Genomic DNA, 7,200 nt, shown 5'->3' with positions numbered 1-7,200 from the left:
TCCTCATGCAATCTTCCAACTCCTCCTCCATCATCTCCATACCTGCATCACAGCCCAAGCTCAGTTTTTCCTTCCATGCAAACATTTGCAAAAAGCCTTGAGGCAAAAATCCATAGAACAAAATTTGTTTTTTCCATAACTTGAAAACCATACATCCATTTGACAAACCGTTTTATGGGGAATTGTACAAGGGTGCACGGTTTCCAAGGAATCAATCTCCATCACCATCAGCCATTTTTGCATTTTCTCCATAACCGTGCATCTGTTTCAAAACCTGTTTCATGGGGATATGCATATGAGTGATGGTAACCTACCCAAGCAGTTTCAGCTAATTCTGATGCACGGCTTCCGAGAAATCGATCTCTGAAATCTTCAGCCATTTTCCATTTTTCTCGAAATCTGTGCATCCATTGATCACGATTTTGCTATGGGAAATGCATCATGATGATAGAAACATGCTCAGTAAGTTTCAGATCAATCCGCTTTACCGTTTGGGAGAAATGGCGAAAACAAGTTCTGGTTTTGTGACATTGCAGCAGCAGCAGCTTGAAGGTGCAGATTTGAACGTGGAAACAAATGCATGCAGCTTAGATCTAGTCAGAGGACACCTGCACAAGGAAAAGCAATCAAAAATCATCAGCCAAGCCCTCATGCAACCAAAGGATCCAAGCATGCAGCAGCAGAACATGAGCATGCAGCAGCAAAAAGCTTCACAAGCAGCTGTTTGACTTCAGGTACGTAACTAAACCTTGTTCATCTATTGCATGAATCTAGTCTAAGCATTGCATGAACGAATGGAATGGTGAAATTAAGCCATGAATGTAGCAAGACACTCAGTTCTCTAGCACTCACGAGAAAATCACGCAGCATGCGTGGATAGTCACTCACGTGGAAGATGAGAAACACAAGCAATGGAAGATTTGTTGAACTTCAGTGCACAGGGCATCAATTGATTAACAAATAGAAGAAGACATGCAGTTCATGATAGCACAGCAGTTCATATGGGCCAGCACACGTTTTTGCCACCTCACTCCACCAAAAATCACGTAGAATTAATGAGCGCTCAGCCAAAACTCATAGACCGCTGTTAACTTGCACTTGCATCATGTTCAACTGAAGTATACATCCTCTGCTTCCTCAAAATGATTAACCTATCATCCTTCGCTGATTGTTTTGGCCTGTTCAAAATTCTCCAGCATACCAAGATCATGCAGAGGCGCAGAGACATCCTATGGAATCTGGCTAGCTTTCTACAGGAAGACGTTTTACAGGAAAATACAGCAGAGTCTTCCAGGGCAGAGTAAGCTGCTTGGTTTTCAGGCGGAACTGGGGTGGAGCTCTCTAATGAGATTTGTGTTTGCGCTCGCTTCTCATACACCTCAATCTCAATCTGAAGCTGTTCCCAATAGGAACTGATCTCTATTTCATCTCTCAGCTCGAGGAGGCTAAAAAGATCACCAAGTTGCAGAGTTGGGGGAGGCTTAGAATAACGAGACATCCACATCTGTTATGGGTCCATCTGAGTCCTACACAGGATAGACAAGTACCCAGACGGTGCTCAGGTCTGGAAACCAATTGGGTCTTCCGAATATTGATCAGATCTGATTTTGCAAGCCCTCTTCAGCTATGGCCGAAACACAAACATGGACGAGGCGGGGCAGTAATCCAAAGCTTGAACAAGAAGTTATTGACATACCTCCAACTCCAACAGGAGAAGGAAAATATGGTGCATTTCCTGTGTCCCAGACTATTACAACAGCTCTCATTATTGCAGCTTGGTACTCTTCCAATATTGGTGTGCTATTGCTTAACAAATGCCTACTTAGTTTTTTGGATGTAGATACCCAATATTCCTCACAATGTTGCACATGTGTGCCTGTTCATTTTATGGTTTTCTGGCAATTTCATGGTTAGAGATTGTACCAATGCAGTTCATCGTCTCCAGGAGACAGTTTCTTGAGATATTGGCACTGAGCTTCATTTTCTCCTTCTCGATTGTTTGTGGCAATATTTCTCTGCGCTATTTGCCAGTATCCTTCAATCAAGCTATTGGGGCAAAAACTCCCTTCTTCACAGCAATATTTTGCATTTATAATAACATGTAAGAGGGAGCCCTCTGTGGTTTATATGGCCTTGGTGCCTGTGGTATTTGGCATTGTTATTGCAAACAACAGTGAGCCATTATTCCACCTTTTTGGATTTTTGGTTTGCCTAGGATCAACTGCTGCCAGAGCATTGAAATCAGTTGTTCAAGGGCTCCTGCTTACCTTTGAGGCAGAGAAGCTTCACTCTATGAATTTGCTCATGTACATGGCACCAATTGCTGCGCTGTTATTACTTCCTATTACTCTTTTTGTGGAGGGTAATGTATTAGCTATTGCTATTGAAAAATCCAGAGAAAACACCTTTATCATATTCCTGTTGCTTGGAAACATGACCATGGCTTATCTTGTGAATTTAACCAACTTCCTTGTTACAAAACATACGAGTGCCCTCACGTTGCAGGTTTTAGGAAATGCCAAGGCCACCATTTCTTCCATATGATTGCATATACTTGCACACTCATAACAAGGCTGAGAATTCACTAGGAAAAGCAGCAGGCAACAGAAAGTTAGCAGACTGTTTCTACAGGAAGACAGAGAACTGTTTCTACAGGAAGTTTGGAGAAAGGGCAGCAGAAGGAGAAATCGGCCGAGATTTTAGCCAAGGAGGCCACCAGGGCCGTCAAAGATGAGGAGAGAGATTGGTTGCTCAGAGGATGAGCAACACTTTCAGTAGGGGGGTGATGATGAGCCCCAAAAATGGACAATTATTTGGGCTCATTCAACCTCCTAATTTGACTTAATCCACAATTCTCATTAGTTTATTGCATGTTTTTTATTATATTTATGGTAATAGAGTGAATTTGGTTAGTCATTATGCCAACAAGTCTAATGGGTGCTTTGTGTAGCCTTTTTGGTCAACTTGGAGACAAAATTGAAGGTCTTAATGAGCACTTGGCAGCCAAATTCGTGGGAGAACACGCTAGAGAATTTGTAGGAAGGTGTCCCCTTCATTTATGGGCCCTTACCTCGAATTCTCCACCATCAGCTCGGAGTTCAAGGGCCACCGAATCAATCAGCACAAGGGCAGCCAAGCAAGTCAAGTAGGACTGCTGTTAACTCCAAGTTTTGAGCAGCCGAGTCCCTAAAGTTTAGGAGGACTGTTGGGTCCTCAAATTGTATAAATAAGAAGGCTTAGGGCCTCATTTTGGTTAGCCAGTGGATGTTAGCTAGTTAGCCAGTAGATAGTAGCTAGTAGTTAGTCATTTCATAGCCTTGTTGTAGTCATTTTGTAATTCGATTTGTAGGCAATAGATTAGCTTTGCTTTCAGCTCATTCTCAAGCTCTCCTTGTGGAAAGTTTTGATGTAACTCTTCATTCTTGATTAATAAAGATGAATCCAGCTTTGCACCAGCTCTAAATCTCTCTTGGGAGGCTATAGCTCTTGGGGTTGGGCCCATCTCAAGCGCCCAGTACCTCCCTTGTTTATCTTTATGTGTGTTCGCTTCATTCTTAAAATAAAGTCTGCTCTTTGAGATTTAATTCGTGCTTTGTTACTTAGGTTGCTTTTGATAGTTGAAGTAACTTTTTATGTTTAGGATGGATTGGTAGGAGTTATTCATGCGTTTGTATCTCTTTGATGATGTTTTGTTCACATGCTGTACGTGATTCTTGTCATGAATAAGGTTGTTGTTCACTGATCTCATTAAACTGTTAGATAGATCATCTAATATTTTGATTGTATGCAAGACGTAGTTGGTTTGATCAGGTAAACACTATGCTGGGCACCTTCATCACCTCCTCGTTCATCTGAGCCTCGTCCAGATCAGCTCCTCCATCACCAAGTCTGTTTCCTCATCTCCAATCTGCTCTTTTGCCACGTAACCCTACCTTCTTGCCTTTCCATTGCCTAAACCTTCTTTGATGCAAGCTAGACTTCCACACCCTCTCATCACCTCATACCTCAGTCATTGGGTCATTCCAGGCCCCTACCCTACCTCCCTACCCATTCATGCATTCTCTCCCACTCACCTATCAGTCAAAAACCCAATCACGAAACATCCTGTAGAAGAATCACAGAACTTCCTGTAGAAACCCCTGCAGACTTCCTGTAGAAGTTCATAAACACAGTTGCATGGCATCCTGACTTTGTGAAACTCTCTGAAAGGATGATAGGGATCCCTTAGACCCTCTCCGAGTCTTCCCAACCTTTTCCAAGCATTTCTTCTCCTTGATCCACCCCTGCACAGTGAAAAGCCAGTTAAAATCACATGCATGATAATTCTAATAACTTAATCAAAAATACAAAAAGATGTTTTCTTCAGATAGTGATAACTTAGAAACATGCATTTTACCTTCCTAGAAGTAATGGCATCTCTTCTCGTAGTTTGCATTCTCATTTTTGCATCAGTAGGACTAGTTGGTAGAATTAGGGTTTGCTAGGGTTTTCTAGGGTTTGCTAGGGTTTGTATTTCTTTTTGGCTTTCAGTTTCTTTCCGCAAGTAGATTAGCTTCCTTTGAGTTAGCTTTCGTCCATCAGTTAAAAATCTTCTTCTAAGATCTCATAGAAGTTGGCTTGAGCCCCTAGTGGACTTGTGCCAGCTGACCAAGTGACAGATGCGGCAAGAGATAGTACTTGTGCATACAGCACCGTCGCGTCCAAGTTTGTTACGAACTACCGGGTTGATAAAATTAAAGAAGGGAGTTCCAGGAGTTGTAGCATTATTGCTACAATATTGGGGCCCACCAACAACATCCCTTTTTTTGGGCTTATTTTTGACATTTTAAAAATTTCTTTGTGCCTTTCATCTCCTCGAAATTGTACTGCAACAATCCTTGTTGCCTTCTTCTCCTTGGCTAGATGCTCCTTTTTTGCTTCAGTTCCTGAATTTCAAATTTCTTATTTTCAAACTCAACTAATTCGTTTATATAGTCTTCTAAGGTGAGTACCTTTGAACTTCGACCCAAGTGAATACTACCTGGTGGTCCTTGCTTTTTTTCCATTGACACTCTCTCTACTAGTAGCTTTAGGAACCGCCCAAATAACTTCTCCACCCCTCCCACCTACATGTCATTTCTTGGCACTTCCATTTCAGCATCCGAGGCAACTGATTGAACTATATTATTATATTCACTTGATGCCTCATTATGTTCTTCATCTTCTTCCATTGATCTATTGTCCACAAAAAAATGAATCATGGCTTCTGTCATCCATGATGGTGGGTTTACCTGGCTTGCAAATTTCAATTCGTCATTGTTGCTTCTGCAGTATCAACAATGTCATTTTCAAATACATCTTCATTGTCAACTGCATGTTCAATAATGGCATTAACAATATGACAAGCAGAAGTTCCATGTGCTTGAGTTGGTAGAAGAACCTCCATGTTACTATCAATTTCATCATGATTATATTGTGTTTCACATACATGTTCATAATCATCGCCATATAAGTGTCCTCGAGAGAGGGAAATCATATTATTAGTTGCAACCACATCACCCTGTTCATCTACTTAATATTGCACTTCAACACCTATTTCGACATGCCCTTCTTCCTCACCATCCACATGAAACCCTTGGCTAAACCCAATATCATGCATAAGAGCATCATAATTCATTTTCCAGATTCTTGTCCTAAAGCCAACTTTGATATTTGATGATCTGAGAGATATTTTAAATTCTTTAATTGCAAGATCTACTAGCTCGAACCTTTTCACCTCAACCCCCAGTTTTTTTTCCTTCCATGAAACACGCTCTTACCTGAAATAGTTCTTGAAAGGGCCTAACACACTAACATCAAGGGGTTTTAATCTTTGAGTGGCATGAACAGGCAATGTTAACAGGTCGATGCCCAACTTTTTTGTTTCCTCAATTGTTTATATAACAATGTGACTTCCATGGCCATGTAATATTAATAGGTGTTTGTCATTAAATTGTTTAGCATCATGTTTACCAATATATTTATTGCTAATTATCACAACCTCGTAGCATGGAAGAATTTGTTAGCACCCTCCCTTCCATGCTAGAAACCAACGTGGAGTCCACTAATTCAATTGTATGACCACTATCCTTCGTAGGCTGCCACTTGTCATTGTTGGTGGGAGTTATAATATTTTTCACTCAATGAGGGTCTAGGTTTTCTTCTAACCCATTTTATTTGATGTATTTCTGACCCTATATTATCTTATCCGGGATGGGTGTGTGGGAATTTTGATATTTCGGGAATGGTTCTGAATTTGTCTAATTTATTGTAGGAATGGTTGGGACTTTTTCAATAGTAGTATTCCTATAGAAAAGATGTTGATCGGGTATAGTTACTATTGTTTGTCATTAAATTGTTTAGCCTCATGTTTGTCAAAATTGTTATTGTCAATCATCACAACCTTCACACATGGAGGAAGTTGTAGGCTTGCCTTTCTACATCAGCTAAATAAAAGCTCTATGCTTGCCTTAGTAATGGTTTGTGATTCTCCTATTGTGGTAATGGTTAAGAGTTTGTCAAATTTATTGTGGGAATTGTTCTAAGTCTTTCAATACTCTTATTCCTCTAGATAACACTCTTCAGGCATGAAGGAAGCTTTTGGAGGAATTTCCACTAAAAAAGGTGACACCTATTTTATTTTCTAATTAAGATGTTGATCTATGTTAATTACACTTTTTTGAGTTGAATTAAAACTTTAAATATTGAGAACCATAAAGTCTTGATTTGAAATCAACAAGGTTGGAGACACTCACATATATCCTAGGTTTGGATTAGGAAGACAACGTAATTTTGCAAGTTGTTTGGGTGTTGAGGGTAGCCTTAGTTGTGTTCTTGGACCTGGTTATAAAGTGCATTTCATTAGTGTTATTTCACTTAAATTAAATCCTTAAATCTTGAAAATTGTAAACTCTCCATTTTCTGCTATACCATTGTCTCTTCACTAGAGTTCTGTTTGTAAAAGACTTTACTTACCTATAACTTTGAATTAAATTAATTATAAAAGAAGATAAACGTGTATACTGATTTTTATGAATATAAGAGGTTTATGATATCTTCCTAAAATGAATATAAAATGTTTATAATATCTTCTTAACATGGAGACACAAATAGAAAAAATGATACATTCATTAAAAAGGCAAATCAAATATCATTAAAATTTACAAATACAATTTAAAAAAC

The 7,200-nt window shown here is 39.6% G+C and overlaps 1 pseudogene; it reads left to right on the top strand.

The window, feature by feature from the left end:
• The first annotated feature begins 1,619 nt into the window (after positions 1 to 1,619).
• LOC149210776 (putative sugar phosphate/phosphate translocator At1g12500 pseudogene) lies at positions 1,620 to 2,544 on the top strand (annotated as a pseudogene).
• The last annotated feature ends 4,656 nt before the right edge of the window (positions 2,545 to 7,200 follow it).

The sequence above is a fragment of the Pinus tabuliformis genome, chromosome 1_2 (genome assembly GCF_031772625.1).
Source record: "Pinus tabuliformis cultivar Carrire ecotype Pingquan chromosome 1_2, CPIR1, whole genome shotgun sequence".
Taxonomy (NCBI): domain Eukaryota; kingdom Viridiplantae; phylum Streptophyta; class Pinopsida; order Pinales; family Pinaceae; genus Pinus; species Pinus tabuliformis.
This window is presented reverse-complemented; position numbering and strand designations above follow the sequence as displayed.